The sequence below is a fragment of the Rhinopithecus bieti genome, unplaced genomic scaffold (genome assembly GCF_001698545.2).
Source record: "Rhinopithecus bieti isolate Rb0 unplaced genomic scaffold, ASM169854v2 scaffold_81483, whole genome shotgun sequence".
Taxonomy (NCBI): domain Eukaryota; kingdom Metazoa; phylum Chordata; class Mammalia; order Primates; family Cercopithecidae; genus Rhinopithecus; species Rhinopithecus bieti.
In genome coordinates, this window is record NW_016831071.1 from 105,099 (window position 1) to 122,030 (window position 16,932).

Genomic DNA, 16,932 nt, shown 5'->3' on the forward strand with positions numbered 1-16,932 from the left:
AAAAAAGAAAAGAAAAAAAAAAAAAAAGAAAATGCAGAAATCACCTGTCTTCTGTGTCGCTCCTGCTGAGAGCTGGAGACTGGAGCTGTTCCTATTCAGCCATCTTGCTCCGCCCCTCAAGCCAGTGCATTTTGTCTCTCACTTGAGGACAGGATAGATTCAGGAGCCTTAAGCAGCTTGGTAGACTAAACTGTGGTCAAGGGAACCCAGTCACCTACTGGGTTCAGTTTGCAACCTCCACCATGTGAACAAAAACCACCAATGGGTGTTTCTGATTGGGAGATCTATGAGCCTCAAGATCACCTCCATAGATTAGCATATAGGAGGATGTAGCTGGACACTGCTGCTAATCACACACTTCCCAACCATTCTCAATCCTTAACCTTGCTTTCCTAGAATCTGAAAAGACTTAGCTATTGATATGGTGGAGAAATATTGATAGGTCAGATATAGCAAATATTGGTGGCAGATGGGGTGGATTGACATAGAGGAGTTAGCCGGAGTCAGAAACCCATGGTGTTGATGACATTCTTTACCTTGAAGTGCTCCACATGATGGTGATTATGTGTGTGCATGTGTGTATATATGATTGTTTCCCATGCTGATGTTCTTCTCAAGGACCCAGAATTATTCAGTATATTTCATGTGTTATGACCTTCAGCATTCTGGTAGCCTACAACTCCTTATGCCCAACATTGCATGGGAGAGTGTGGAAAGCAGTGGGTGTGGAAGCCATAATTACCATAAAAAATAGTCTGGCTGATGAATGAGGTAAATTGTGGGAGGAATCAGTTACAGATGGTTTCTGACTTAGGATGGTTTGATTTAATGATATTTTTACTTTATGATGATGCAAAAGTAATACACATCAGAAGAAACTGTACTTTGAGTTTTTAACTTTGATATTTTCCTGGACTAGTGATATGCTGTAAAATACTGTCTTATGGTTCTGCCAGCAGCAGCAGCAGCGAGCTGCAGCTCCTAGTCAGTTATGCAATCACAAAGGTAAACAACTGATATTTGGTATCTTCCTGAAGAACACTATGCCTGCTAAACCATCAATAAATGTCAATGTTCCCGTATTTTCTACCAGCTATTCTCAAGCCTCATCAGAAGAGAGAGAAACTGATGACCCTGTCACTGTAGTATCCCCATCATTCATCAATTAATTTTAGTTCAATGCTTCAAACATTCTCCAGGTTCAGTGTGCTTTCAGCTGTGTACGTTAATGGTGAGTACCCATACAAATACTCTGTTTTTCACTTTCAGTAGAGTATTTAATATATTACATGAGATATTCAATACTTTATTATAAAATAGGCTTTGTGTTAGATGACTTTGCACAACTGTAGGCTAATGTAAGTGTTTGAGCAAGTTTAAGGTAGACAAGTTGGCTGGGCACAGTGGATCATGCCTGTAATCCAAGCACTTTGGGAGGCTGAGGCAGGCAGATTGCTTGAGCCCAGGAGTTTGAGACCAGCCTGGGCAACATGGCAAAATCATCTCTACAAAAAAAAAAAAAATAGTCAGGCATGGTGGTGTACACTTATAGTCCCAGCTACCCAGAGGGGCTGAGGCAGGAGGATTGCTTGAACCTGGGAGGTCAAGGCTGCAGTGAACCAAGATCGCACCACTGCACTCCAGCCTGAGTGACAGAGCCAGATCCTTTTTTCAAGAAAAGCAAAAGGTAGGCAAGGCTAAGCTATGATATTTAGTAGGTTATATGTATTAAATTAAATACATTTTTGACTTAAGATATTTTCAGTTTACAATGGTTTTATCAGAAGCAACCCCATCATAAGGTTAGGAACATCTGTATAGTAAGGAGAGGAAACCAGTGTGTTATTAGTAAAAGGTGAAATAGAAGATTTACTCCCCAAGTGAGTACTTGGTTGATATGTCCAATCTGACCTCTGTGTCTACTAGTGGTAGGTAGTTGACAAATGGATACTAATGTGAAGGGCCTTGATCAGTGCCCTTTAAAATCAGAATGATAATTGCAGGTAATAATCAGAAATCACACAGGTGGATAATTTGGTACCAGAAGATTCTTTTGATAAACAAAATAACCACAGTTGGAGTAGATAGGCTGAGTATACAATGAATGATACATTTTGTTTCAAGACATCTGCCTCTGCCAGGAATGTGTGGGGTAATTAAAAGGGAATATACTAGAAATAGTTTACTATGAGATGGTATTCCTCAGGTGTTTGGTGATCTGAAGTGGATATGGAAGGCTCTTGGATCTACTTGTTTACTCCATGACTTGGAAGCAGCTATCATAAATGATGACTCATTAGAGATGTTGTGTCAGAGACAGAGTCACTACTAAAAAGACCATGTTCAAGGTTTTGACTTGAATGAATCACAGTGGCCAGCACGATGGGATCATGGCACAAGACAATTACTTGTGTTTGACCCTTTCCAGCCGGGAAATAGAAGAATCCACTCTCATATTGTAGGCAACTCTGACATTCTCGGCCTCTCAGGGCTCTCACTGCATGGTCCTGGATCTCATCCAAGTGCTGCTACAAGGAGGCATCCATTTGCAGCCTGCTTTGGATTGTATCTGCTAATTGTAGAGTTTAGTGATGTAGGACTTACAGTGAGAGAGATCTGAATCCAAAACCCAGCTCTTCAACATTAGATAAGTCACTTAATTTATGTAAACATTTGTTTCCTAATCTCTTAAATAGAGATCAAAATAGTACCAACCTCAAAGGATTATTATGAAGATTTAAATGAAACAATTATTGTCAAGTATTTATCCCTGTACTTAGAGCATAAGATTAATGTTATTATTTTACTTGGGACCATATAACCTAGAAGGTCTCCTGCAGAATCTACCAAGGTGGGTCTGCCTCCATATCTCCCCCTTACTCAAGTTTTTTTCTGAGATAATGTTGAATTTCTCCTTCCAGACAGTTGGAGCTCTAAGACATTGGATTTAGACTGGAGTATACTATCACTGAAACCTCCATTGGTGAAGAGATAGGGCAGAGCTGGACTGTAGCCTGCAGGGGGTGGAACAGAGGCGGGCAATCCAAAAGGCAAAATTCTAGGGAGAAATTGAAACCAAAGCCAGCCAAATAATTAAATTTAAATGCCAGTCCAAATGGGCTGGGTAAAGCAAGAGAATTTATAATCCAGGCAACAGAGCAGAAAGTGGTAAAATTACTTAAAAGCTTGAAAGGGCCTGGTTTCAACTTGATTCCATTATACACAAGTTGAGTTGCCTTGAGCAAGTTATTTAAACCTGGTTTGAATTCTGGCTCAGCCACTTATTTAGCTGACAGTTTGGATGAACTGCTAAACTTTTTGTTCCACAGTTTCCTCATCTATGAAAATACAGATTAAAAGTTCCCATAGATCACAGAGTGCTTGTGAAAATTAAATATGGTAATCTCTATAAAATGCTTTGTATAGTGTCTAGCACACAGTAAGTTCTCTATGAATGTTAGTTGTCTTTGTTAAAAAGAGGATAGAGGAGGATCCTGGGAGTATTCTTTGAGCTATGTAGCATACACACAAATAAGTTTTATAGGGTGCCTTTGACCACAGATGAGCAGAAGACATTAGAAAGGGCATTGACTCAACTTGTAAAGACAGAGTATCCTCCCAGCCATCCCAAACCCTGATATATAATCAATGACAGATGGAAATAGTTCAAAATGTGGCCTGCCACACCCACGATGGAGAGGCTGAACTGCTCAAAGAAGATGACCCTCTTCATTTCGGAAAACTGAGCTGTTGGATCTCTTAGCTGCTCTAGTCTATGGTAGTCTATGACTACTAGTCATGGGGACTGAATTCCCTTGAAGCAACATCTCTGCGTTTCTAGGCTAGCCTTGGTGGCCAGTGACCTCTATGCCTACACAAAGTTGGTGGAGCACAGGCAGGGATACTTCCTTCCCAGGGAAACAGGCACAGAAAATGACAGTGATGTAGCCATGGTCCTCAAGTTAGGTAGGCTTCTATAGTTATTTTTTATGGCATTGGTTTCAGTGCTATGGGGTTGTCTAGACCTAAGAGGCAAAGATTAAAAGTGGCTTTAGCTGCTAGAAGGATAAGCTATTATGTGAACAAAATAAATCCTTTCTTTCCTCTTAATAATGTCAGCCTGGAGGTTAGTAAGTGTAGTGATATAGGGTGAAAAGTAGCAGGGATACTCCACAAACATCACATATCAACAGACCACTCTGATTGACCTGGTGTTCCCAATCTGATATGGCCAGTACTTTATCAGGCAACATGGACACATCTTGGGTGACCATGCCTTGGTTCAAGAAAGCCACCTCTGGGCTTTTCAATGTCTGCCCAGAGGTAGTGCTGCTTCAAATGGCTCAGAATTGCCTGGACTTGGTGTTCTTATGAGGTCAGATAATGGGAATAAATTAGGATATCCTCCAAGTAGATTACAAACCTTTTGTCAACAAGGTTGTATAAGATCAGGGGTCAGAAAACTATGGTTCATAGACCCAAGTCAAGCCATTGTCTGTTTTTGTTTGGCTCACAAGTTAAGAATGGTTTTAACTGATTAAATCTTCGCAACCAATTTAATGATAAGGAATACTAAGTTTGAAACCCAATTAAATGAAATTTTATTCCAAAAAAATCCACTTTTATCATTAGTAGACTCATAGATTCTACTCAGTCATTATTATTTTTTGAAATTTTGTTGATAAAATGTGTAGAAATTTGTTTTTCATATTATTATATACACACCTACATAACATCCTTGCATTTGCTCTTGGTCTGCAGAGCCTAAAATATTTATGATCTGGCCATTCATAGAAGAAACAGTTTCTTGACCCCTGCTTATAATAATAAGAGTAATAATACTAGCTAACATTAATTGAGTGCTTACTATATGTTTAGTTATTATTCTAGAAGTTCACATGGATTATCATATTTACCCCTCACAATAATCGTATTTGTCATTATTAAAATTATCTTATAGTTGCTAAAATGACAGCACAGAAAATTAAGTAGTCTCCCAAAGGATGCAAAGCTGGGAAGTGGTGGAGCCAGGATTTGAATCCACAGTCTACTCTGGAATCCATGTTGTCAACTACTGAGCTGTATTCATGAGGTATTAGGCATCACATAGGCCCAAAAGTGAACAGCACATCCAGACTGGTCAAGACCCATGTGGAAAGTCAGTCTCCATTTCTTGCTCTCTATGTCAAAGTTTTAGGCCTATCAGAGGTCAGCCCTGTGTTCTCAGAACTACATGTTCTGTACCTGTATCCCAGAACTTAAAGTATAATAAAAAGAAAAGAAGAAAGAAGGAGAAGGAGGAGGAGGAGGAAGAGGAGGAGGAGGAGCAGGAGGTGGAGCAGGAGGAGGAGAAGGAGAAGGAGAAGGATGAGAATGAGAAGGAGAAGGAGAAGAGTTGGGGGAGTTTGGGGGCGTGGCAAATTCCTCCTACAAACTAGCTTCTACAAATGTTCAGAAAGCCTAGATGTTGGACTCTAATGGGTACATGCTTGCAGGAAAATTAGCTTTGAGTACTGGAATGATCTCCCAACCACATTCATGAGAAGGCTGCAGGCATTCTTCCTCTATGCTCCAGAACACCTCTTGGCCCGGGTGTTCAGGCGACAGATGAGTTAGGTCCTGGAGGGTACAAACAACCCTGGCAGCAGAATGCAGAGGTAAGGCAGAGAATATGCATTTTCCAAGTAATAAGAGTGGAATGAGGGGGGATGTGTGGCATGTGGTTTTCCAATCAGAAGATGCCAAGGACCAAGAAGAATTCTCCTTGAGAAGCTAAATTAGGAGAGAGTAAAGCTTCTAGCCTAAGAAATTTGAGGTTGTCTTGGCCCATTCTTGTTATTAGAGGTAACCTTGATTAAATAGCAAGTCAAGAGCTTTGGGGGATGGCCCTGGAGCTCTTACGGTGAAAAGGGACTTCTCTAAGTCTTTTCCATAATGGGTTTTAATATTCATGAGTCAGAAAGATACAACTTCAGGCCACAAAGGCTAATCCAGGAGATCTCAGTAGCACATTGAAAGTCCTAAACACAACTAGCATGGCCTTCTGACCTAACTTTCAAACCAGCTGTCTTCAGTATACTCCTGCAGCCACACTTGAGTACCAGTGGGGAAAGGCCGAACTGCCCTACATCACTGTTATGGACTTCAACTCTGACTTGCTTTCCTCAGGGCCACAACCAATCATAGTAACAATAATGGCAGCAAACAATATAACATTTAGTGTATCTCCTACAATGTTTTAAGTTGTGTGTGTTTATGTGTGTGACAACACCACCTCACAAAACTAACTCTTTGCCTCTTTGTCTCAAGGGCCCATCTGCAGCAGTCACGACTATGCTGTTCATGCTAAAATCTGTCTCCGTAGGCTACCTTGAGTACACATTTGGAACAAGACACACTGATGATGGAGTCCTGGCTTTACTACTTTATTAGCTGTATGACTTTGGGCAACTTACTTAAACTCTCTAAGCCTCAGTTTCTTCGGCTGTAGAATGGAGATAACAATAGTTCTTACTTCTTAGGGTTGCTGTAAAGACTAAATCTATCTAAAGCACATGAAACAGTGCCTAGTACATTAGTTCTCAACACATTAGCCCTTGTTATTACAGTGCATGAGATACTGTGTTTGTCCATTTTGCATTGCTATGAAGAAATACCTGAGACTGGGTAATTTATAAAGAAAAGACGTTTTCTTTGGTTCACAGTTCTGAGGACTGTACAGGAAGTATAGTGCTGGCATCTGCTACTGGTAAGGGCCTTAGGAAGCTTCCAATCATTGCAGAGGTCAAAGGAGGAGCCAGACTATTACATGGTGAGAGAACAAACAAGAGAGAGGGAGGGAGGTGCTAGGTTCTTCTAAACAACCACCTCTCACATGAACTACTAGACTAAGAACTCACTCATTACTGTGAGGATGACACTAAGCCATTCATAAGGGATCCATCCCCATAACCCAAACATCTTCTACTAGGCCCCACCTCCAGCGTTGGAGATCACATTTCAACATGCGATTTGGATGGGACAAACATCCAGATTATATCACTGTTTTAAATATAAATACTGCTTATCTACTTGGATGCATTTCTTACTAGACTGTAAATAGTGGTGTGCTGATAAATGCTTATAATCAGTTTTCCTGGGAAAGTGAAAAAAAAAGCCCTGATTTGTAGTGTTTAGTGATTTATGTGGAATAAACACTCCCACCATGGCAAATTTCAGGTTATCAGCATGACATCACTGAAGCAGAGATGGGAAGGAATGTTACTGTAAGTAAATTGAAGGTGCGACCCTGGTTTTAGCACTGAAAGTTTTAACACTCAACGTGCCACATTTCAAGCAAACTGGGTGAGTTGGTCACCCTAGGCCAACTCCAGTTATTCAAGTAGTAGATCCAGTCCATAGCACAGTGCCTGGCATAGAGTAGCTGTTGATGAAGTGTTCATGAATATGATGATTAATAGGCATTTTATAAGATATAGGGAAGTAATTACTCCCTGCTCTGGCTCATGTCCATTGGCCCAGAGTATAGATTAGGGTTTCAGACATAAGCTGTGCTGCTGAATAGCTGTGTAATTGACAAGACTGCTCTGAGCCACAGTTTCCTCTCCTATAAAATCAGGATGGAAATACTCACCTCCTAGGGGTACTGGAAGGGTTAAATGAGGTTAGGAGTGGGAAAGTGCCAAGGACATTTCCTGATTCATAGTAATTGCCCAGTAAATTCTAATTAACAAACAGTTCCCTATCAGGCCTTATATTGGTGATTTCTTTGACTTTTCTGGTTTCTTTTGACCCACCGCATTTGAATTAAAAAAAACAAAAATACAGCACAGAGTAAGGTCAGGGACTGGAGTCAGACAGCAAGCTGGAAGGCCTATGATGGCATTTGCTGTGGGAGTCCAAACCTCACATGGGTTTGGCAGAGTGGGCAACACCTAGAATCATCTGAGAGACCTCTGAAACCCCAGGGGCATTCTTGGACATACATAAATCCAATCTCCCAATAGCTGCCAAGTTTATTTGGGAAAATAGATCTTAAAGTGCAACACCTTAAAATTTATAAACTTGTATCTTACATTAAAAAATTAAAAAGTGAAAAAAGATTAAGGGCTTGCGGGAATAAGCCATGGGATCTGGGAATGCAGAGGAAAGAGAAGTGGAAAGCGAAAACGAAAAGCAGCCAAAGACACACTTCTCACCTAACTCTCAGTTTTTCTGAAAGCTAGCCCTGTTGACACAAATAGAGAGCTTTCATTTTTCTGTAAGGAATACTTTTCTGAAGAGCAAAAGGAAAAAAAACCCTCAACTCTCCAGAGTTAGCAGACTGTGCTGCTGAAATAAGATCCGACATGTGACTCATACCCAACCTAGGAGAACATCTGGAAATCAGCTTGCCACCATTTCTTTGCTAGAGTAAATGCCTATCAAGTGAGGAGACTCCTGCCTGAAAGGGGAAGAGTGAGGTTTCTGCCAAGCCAAGTGACAATCGCATCTCTCCTAGTGCTGAAGGAGGGCTGCTATTGAATCTTCCTCACCCCACCACCTGCCATGTGGCATGTGTTAACTGAAGTGAGAGAAAGTCCTGTTTGAGGCTGTGACACAGAGTTCTCCCTAGCCTCTGCCTGTCAGTTCCTGGGTTCTCCTGGGATGAAAGTATTCCATCCATTGTAAAAGTGGTAGTGCCTTATGTGATGTTTGAAGAAATTGCAGGGAAATAAAAACAACTAGCATTTATCAAGTGCTTACTACATGTCAGTCATTTTATATGCTGTAATTTTTCATCCTCAGAACAATCCTGTGAGACTTTATCCCCATTGTGCAGAGGAGGAAAATGAGGCTTAATAGATGATAAAGTAACAATCCCAAGCTTATGCAGATAGATAGCAGGCAGTGGATGTGGGATTTGAACACTGGTCAGTAATACTATAGAGTCTAGCCATGTTACTGTTATGCCATTCCTCCCCACCATACAAACCTAGGGAACTGTTTTCTATGTGCTTTCCAGAAGACTGGCCTACCCTTCATATCTGATGCTAACAGTGTACTCAGAAGTAGAGAAGAAAACTTCACATTCTTAAGCTTCTTTCTGGAGTATCTTAAATGGTTACAAATAAGGCTGGGAAAGTCCCAGTATCCACACTTTTGGCTACAGGCTAGCCAGGGCCAACACAGATAGATGTGGATTTCTTACATTCCACAAATGCACCCAGCCAAGTTGGAACAGGAAACACATTGGAACAACAACAAAACCTTTGTTACCCTTACCAGTTTACTAGAAAAGGCCACTTGGTAGTTTGCCCACCTAGAATGGAGTATTTTTGTCATACTCAAAAGATGTTCTGTGGACTAGCTTTAAAACAAAAGCAACTTATTGACATGCTACTACTCACTATGTCAAAATGAAGTCTTAGTGGTGGAAAGGCTGCCTTTGGGAATCATAAGTATGCACCCTGACCTTCCTTTGGACAGCAGCCTCATGATCTTCCTAGCATTGGCCCTGAACAATGTGATCATCTGTCTCCAGGCAGGGTCTCCACCAGCACATATGGCATCATTGGCTGAATTACAAAAGGCACCCCTGATGCAGTAATCCAAAAAAAAAAAAAAAAAGGAAAACCTGCTGGGAAGACAAACCAGGAGAAACACACCCCTTCTTCAGGGTTCATGCTGTGAGCCAGAACACAGCTTGAAAAATAGGGGTGAAGAATGGATTTCAGCTCCCACTTGCCCCCACAACAGGTGCTCTTGGGAGAAGACAACCTATTTAATCTTCTACATGCCCTGCTCCAGGCCCATCTCTCCCAATCCACATGAGTCTCTTCTCTTTTGGACTTCAAAGAACAGCCAATGTATTTGAGATTTAGAAAAAGTGAGTATTTTGAAATCTGCCCTGGATTACTCCGCAGTTAGACAATAAGGCTATTGAGAGCAGGATTGATCAGATGTCTATTTCAGTATTCCTCACAGCACCTGGTGCTGATCTGGGTGTCTAAGACCCAGTCAATAGTTACTGAGAAACAATGAATTATGGTCTTGCAGTGGGGGATACAAAGATTCTTCGTGTTCAGAGATGATGCTGCATTCACATTCAAAAACATCCTGCTCCATACCTTATTCACCTCACCTTGCTGCCCAGCCTCTTTATATATCCTACGTCTCCTTACTTCATAGGGAATGAAATAATCCTCATTTAATGGCAAATTCTCCCTAGGAACCACACAGGCTACAATTTGGTCCAGCTCTTACAAAGTCAATTTCACTCTCTTTTGTTATTGTCTTTGGAGCCCAGGGATGAGTGATTGGCATTTTGCTAATATCCACAGAAGCCTCAGGCTTCCAGGGCCTATGTAACTCAACCACTTCTGCATGCGCTTACTGTAGCAGAAAACACAGACTGCTGTCTATAAAACAGGAAAATACCATAGGGAAATGAATACTCCTGAGAATAGCAAGGTTCATATCGTGAAAAAATATTCTTAGGTGGTGAGGAAATCTGTATTAATCAGTTGAAATGGAAGGCCATTTTATTCCACAGTTAGACTGTAGTCAATAGCTGGAAGGATTTTCAAACAATGAATTCTAATAAACACTGTTTATTAGAATTAAGTTCCCAACGGTAAGAGGATGATGGCACATATGATTCTGTGGGGGTGAGAAAGGACCATATAGTGTTCTTGGGTGTTTAATAACTATTGAGGGAAGGAGAAGAAAGCCCTAATCTCTTTCATTGTTAATCTAGGTTGAGGTTCTTTCTTCTTTGGAATTTTAAAAAATTGTGATAAAATATACATTACATAAAATATACTATCTTAACCATTTTAAGTGTATAGTTCAATAGTGTTAAGTACATTCACATTTCACATTTTTGTGCCACCAATCTCTAGAACTTTTTTCATCTTACAAAATAGAAACTGTACACATTAAACAACAACTCCCCGTTCTCCCCTCCTTCTAGCCCCTGATAGCATCATCCTACTTCCTATTTCTATGAATTTGACTACTCTAAGTACTTCATATACTGTACTTCCTTGGGCTTTTTATACACACAATAGAGAATACTTCTTACTTTCTAGATGTAAAGCCCAAATTTGAGTCATATAGTCTCCTTTTGGCTTGTCCCTTATTCCTAACATATTCTGCATGTAAGAAGCCTTTCTTCTCCTCTTCTCCTTCTCCTTCTCATTCTTCTCCTTCTCTTTCTTCTTCTCCTTCTCCTTCTCCTCCTTCTCCTCCTCCTCCACCTCCTCCTCCTCCTACTCCTTCTTTCTTCTTTTTTTTTTCTTTTTATTATACTTTAAGTTCTGGGATACATGTGCAGAACATGCAGTTTTGTTACACAGGAATACACGTGCCATGGTGGTTTCCTGCACTCATCAACCCGTCATCTACATTAGATATTTCTCCTAATGCTATCCCTCCCCTAGTCCCCTCACCTCCTGACAGGCCATGGTGTGTGATGTTCCCCTCCCTGTGTCTATGTGTTCTCATTGTGCAACTCCCACTTATGAGTGAGAACATGCAGTGGTTGGTTTTCTGTTCCTGTGTTAGTTGGCTGAGAATGATGGTTTCCAGCTTCATCCATGTCCCTGTAAAGGACATGAACTCATCTTTTTTTATGGCTACATAGTATTCCATAATGTATATGTGCCACATTTTCTTTATCTAGTCTATCATTGATGGGCATTTGGGTTGGTTCCAAGTCTCTGCTATTGTGAACAGTGCTGAAATAAACATATGTGTGAATGTGTTTTTATAGTAGAATGATTTATAATCCTTTGGCTATATACCCAGTAATGGGATTGCTAGGTCAAATGGTATTTCTGGTTCTGGATCCTTGAGGAATCGCCACACTGTCTTCCCCAATGGCAGTGTAAAAGCATTTCTATTTCTCCACATCCTCTCCAGCATCTGTTGTTTCCTGACTTTTCAGTGGTGCCATCCTAACTGGTATAAGATGGTATCTCACTGTGGTTTTGATTTGCATTTCTCTAATGACCACTGATGATGAGCTTTTTTTCATATGTCTGTTGGCTGCATAAATGTCCTCTTTTGAGAAGTGTCTGTTCGTATCCTTCACCCACTTTTTGCTGGGGTTGTTTGTTTTTTCTTGTAAAATTGTTTAAGTTCTTTGTAGATTCTGGATATTAGCCCTTTGTCAGATGAGTAGATTGCAAAAATTTTCTACCGTTCTGTAGGCTGCCTGTTCACTTTGATGATAGATTATTTTGCTGCGAAGAAGCTCCTTAGTTTAATTATATCCCATTTGTCATTTTTGGCTTTTGTTGCCATTGCTTTTGGTGTTTTAGTCATGAAGTCTTTGCCCACGCCTATGTCTTGAATGGTATTGCCTAGGTTTTCTTCTAGGGTTTTTATGGTTTTAGGTCTTACGTTTAAGTCTTTAATCCATATTGAGTTAAGTTTTGTATAAGGTGTAAGGAAGGGTTCCAGTTTCAGTGTTCTGCATATGGCTAGCCAGTTTTCCCAAAACCGTGTATTAAATAGGGAACCCTTTCCCAGCTGCTTGTTTTTGTCAGGTTTGTCAAAGATCAGATGGTTGTAGATGTGTGGTGTTATTTCTGAGGCCTCTGTTCTATTCCGTTGGTCTATATATCTGTTTTGGTACCAGTGCCATGCTGTTTTGCTTAGTGTAGCCTTGTAGTATAGTTTGAAATCAGGTAGTGTGATGTCTCCAGCTTTATTCTTTTTGCTTAGTTTTGTTTTGGCTATATGGGTTCCTTTTTTGTTTCCATATGACATTTAAAGTAGTTTTCTCTAATTCTGTGAAGAAAATCAATGGTAGCTTGATGGAAATAGCATTGAATCTATAAATTACTTTGAGCAGTATGGACATTTTCATGATATTGATTCTTCCTATCCATGAGCGTGGAACGTTTTTCCATTTCTTTGTGTCCTCTCCTATTTTTTGAGCAGTGGTTTGTAGTTCTCCTTGAAGAGATCCTTCACATCCCTTGTTAAGTTGTATTCCTAGGTATTTTATTCACTTTGTAGCAATTGTCAATGAGAGTTCACTCATAATTTGGCTCTCTGTTTGTCTATTATTGGTGTATAGGAATGCTTGTGATTTTGCACATTGATTTTGTATCCTGAGACTTTGCTGAAGTTGCTTATCAGCTTAAGGAGATTTTGCGCTGAGATGATGGGGTTTTCTCAATATACAATCATGCTATCTGCAAACAGAAAAAATTTGATTTCCTCTCTTCTTATTTCAATATGCTTTATTTCTTTCTCTTGCCTGATTGCCCTGACCAGAACTTCCAACACTATGTTGAATAGGGTATCCTTGTCTTGTGCCAGGTTTCAAAGGGCTTGCTCACATCTTTTGCCCATTCGGTATGATATTGGCTGTGGGTTTGTCATAAATAGCTCTTATTACTGTGAGATATGTTCCATCAATACCTAGTTTATAGAGAGTTTTTAGCATAAAGGGCTATTGAATCTTATTGAAGGCCTTTTCTGCATCTACTGAGATAATCATGTGACTTTTGTCATTGGTTCTGCTTATGTGATGGATTATGTTTACTGATTTAGATATGTTGAACCAGCATTGCATCCCAGAGGTGAAGCCAACTTGATCGTGGTGGATAAGCTTTTTGATGTGCTGCTGGATTCAGTTTGCCAGTATTTTATTGAGGATTTTTGCACCAATGTTCGTCAGGGATATTGGCCTGAAATTTTCTTTTTTTTATTTTGTCTCTGCCAGGCTTTGGTAGCAGGATGGTGCTGGCCTCACAAAATGAGTTAGGGAGGAGTCCCTCTTTTTCTATTGTTTGGAATAGTTTCAGAAGGAATGGTACCAGCTCCTCTTCGTACCTCTGGTAGAATTCATCTGTGAATCCGTCTGGTCCTGGGCTTTTTTTGATTGGTAGGCTATAAATTATTGCCTCAATTTCAGAACCTGTTATTGGTCTATTCAGGGATTTGACTTCTTCCTCATTTAGTCTTGGGAGGGTGTATGTGTCCAGGAATTTATCCATTTCTTCTAGATTTTCTAGTTTATTTGCATAAAGGTGTTTATAGTGTTCTCTGGTGGTAGTTTATAAACAGGAGTTGCAATCCTAGTCTCTGATAAAACAGACTTTAAACACAAAAAGATAAAAAAAAGACAAAGTAGAGCACTACATAATGATAAAGGGGTCAACGCAACAAGAAGAGCTAACTATCCTAAATATATATGCACCCAATACAGGAGCACCCAGATTCATAAAACAAGTTCTTAGAGACCTACAAAGAGACTTAGATTTCCACACAATAATAGTGGGAGACTTTGACACCCCACTGTCAATATTAGACAGACCTACGAGACAGAACATTAACAATGATATTCAGGACTTGAACTCAGCTCTGGACCAAATGAACCTGATAGATATCTACAGAACTCTCCACCTCAAATCAACAGAATATACTTTCTTCTCAGCACCACATCACACTTATTCTAAAATTGACCACATAATTGGAAGTAAAACACTCCTCAGCAAATGCAAAAAATGGGAATCATATCAAACAGTCTCTCAGACCACAATGCAATCAAATTGGAACTCAGGATTAAGAAACTCACTGAAAATCGCACAACTACATGGAAACTGAACAACCTACTTCTGAATGACTACTGGGTAAATAAAGAAATTAAGGCAGAAATAAATAAGTTATTTGAAACCAATGAGAACAAAGCCACGAAGTACCAGAATCTCTGGGACACAGCTAAAGCAGTGTTTAGAGGGAAATTTATAGCACTAAATACCCACACAAGAAAGCAGGAAATATCTGAAATAGACACCCTAACATCACAATTAAAAGAATTAGAGAAGGCCAGGCGTGGTGGCTCATGCCTGTAATCCCAGCACTTTGGGAGGCCAAGGCGGACAGATCACCTGAGGTCAGGAGTTAGATACCAGCCTGACCAATATGGTGAAACCCCATATCTAGTAAAAATACAAAAATCAACCGGGCCTGGTAGCAGGTGCCTGTAGTCCCAACTACTCAGGAGGCTGAGACAGGAGAGTTGCTTGAACCTGGGAGGCAGAGGTTGCAGTGATCTGAGATTGTGCCACTGCACTCCAGTCTGGGTGACAGAGTGAGACTCTGTCAAAAAAAAAAAAAAAAAAAAAAAAAAAAAAAAAAAAAAAAAAAAAAAAAAAAAAAAAAGGGGGAAAAAAAAAAAAAAAAAAAAAAAAAAAACTAGAGAAGAACGGGAGCAAACAAATTCAAAAACTAGCAGAAGACAAGAAGTAACTAAGATCAGAGTAGAATTGAAGGAAATGGAGAATGGAGACATGAAAACCCCTTCAAAAAAATCAGTGAATCCAGGAGCTGGTTTTTTGAAAAGATTAACAAAATAGACCACTAGCCAGACTAATACAGAAGAAAAGAGAGAAGAATCAAATAGACACAATAAAAAATGATAAAGGGGATGTCACCACTTATCCCACAGAAGCCTTTCTTCTTTGGCCCCTTAAGTGTTGGCGATTCTTGGGTCTCTGTTATTCTCACTCTACCCAGTCTTCGTGAGGAATATCATCCACTTTCATGAGATCTATATACTAAAGACTCCAAAATGCATATTTTCTAGGTGAGGTCTCTCTCCTATATTCTACACAAGTATATTCAACTGCCTACTTGATATCTACACCGCTTGGATGTCTGCTAAAGAGCTTCAACTCAACATGTCCAAAATTGAACTCATCATGCCTAGAATCTGCTCTTGCTTCAGTGTTTGCTAGGTTAGTGAATGGCCTGCCATCCACTCAACTGCCTAAGCAAAAACTTAGGACCATCCTTGACTCCTACCTGTCCAACACCACTACCATCTACTTAATCATCAAGGTCTATAGATTCTATCTTCTATCTTCTAAATGTCATGCTTACCTGTGTCATTAAAGAATGGTGACACAAAGGAAAGCATAATCCACTCTGCATAGGAAGTAGCCATAAAGGGTGTCATAGAGAATATGCTTCACCAAGAATTGAAGAATAAGAACATGTCAGGAAAACAGGCGGCCAGATCATTCCAGGCAGGCAAAGCAACCTTTACAAAGTTACATAGAAAGGAAACAAAAATGGGGTAGTGGTGGCACATCAAAAAGTTCAGTGTTACTGGAGCATAAAGTGCAATTTATGAAATGTAAAGAAAAAGGTGACAATGAACAGGTCATGGAAGGCTTTTTACACTATGTGCTGGAGTCACATTTTGCAAAGGAGCAATGGTTAGAAGTTGTATAGAGCCATGGTCCAAATTGTGACTCCAGATTTCTGGAAGCAGTTTGTAGTGTGAGTAGGAAGGGTGCACCATGATATTAACACTCAATAAATAAGGACATCTTGCATGCCTGCATTTTTCACTGCCCACATTGTGAAGGGCTTTTCCATGACCTGTCTTATATTTCACTTCCGAACTTGTTCTTCATTTCCTTGGCTCCAAACTCCTTGTCTTATCTTCTATTTAGAACATTCCACCTTGTCCTTAAACCTGATGGCTGGTATTTTCCCTTAGGCACTTGCCTGAACTTCCTGAGTAGGATTAGAACTCCCACTTGTTGAAACCACCCCCAACCAAATACACGCACGGGAATTTGGGGATAATCTGACTGAGATGCCCACCAAGTGGTTGATAACTACAAATACCAAGTCCAAAGGATCAAAGTTAGGAATGAAGCAGGTAAATAGAGTAAGGGTTTTAAAATTAGATTGAGATGAGATTAAGAAAAAATGTTGGTTGAAACATGATCGGAGATGGAGGGGTAGTGATTAGTAATTGCTGCAAACAGTCTTTGGTGATTGAGCCTTGATTTTATAGTCTGCTGGTGATTGGAATGTGAGTGAGTTGGGTTAGTTGGGAACTGAACAATGAGATCACTTGGACTCGGGAAGGGGAACATCACACACGGGGCCTATCATGGGGAGGGGGGAGGGGGGAGG